Here is a 593-nt window from a genome sequence, read left to right as displayed (position 1 = left end):
TGGAGTAAAACGGGTCATGATGATGGCAGGAGAGAAAACACAAAAGAGAAACAAGGAAGGAGTAAAACGGATCAAACAGTAGAAACTAGCAAGAACAGATGAGATCCATCGGTTGGGGACGTCCAAACAAAGGGGCTGCAATATTCTTTTTTTTCTTTTCAAGAAACTACGAACCTACCTGCTGCGAAGTCTGGGACGAGACGCAGAGGGTGTGCAACAAAAATGGTGGCCGCGCTCTTGCTTTATGTAGGGAGGAGATGGTACGCTTGGCTCATGGCTGGTCTCTCTCTCTCTCCACCCTAAACGCAATTCAAATGCACCCTACTTTGTACTCCCTCCGTTCCTAAATATAAGTCTTTTTAGAGATTTCACTATAGTCTACATACGGAGCAAAATGAGTGAATCTACACTTTAAAATATGTCTACATACATCCGTATATAGTTTGTAGTGAAATATCTAAAAAGACTTACATTTAGGAACGGAGGGAGTACAACATTTGCTGCATTCTGTGAAATTCTGAGGCGCGTGGCCCGCATGGAAGTGGAACACACGAGGTCTCAAAAGGCTTCCGATGGTGCGTTTAGCTCTCTCT

This window comes from Triticum dicoccoides, chromosome 7B (assembly GCF_002162155.2).
Source record: "Triticum dicoccoides isolate Atlit2015 ecotype Zavitan chromosome 7B, WEW_v2.0, whole genome shotgun sequence".
Lineage (NCBI taxonomy): Eukaryota > Viridiplantae > Streptophyta > Magnoliopsida > Poales > Poaceae > Triticum > Triticum dicoccoides.
This window is presented reverse-complemented; position numbering follows the sequence as displayed.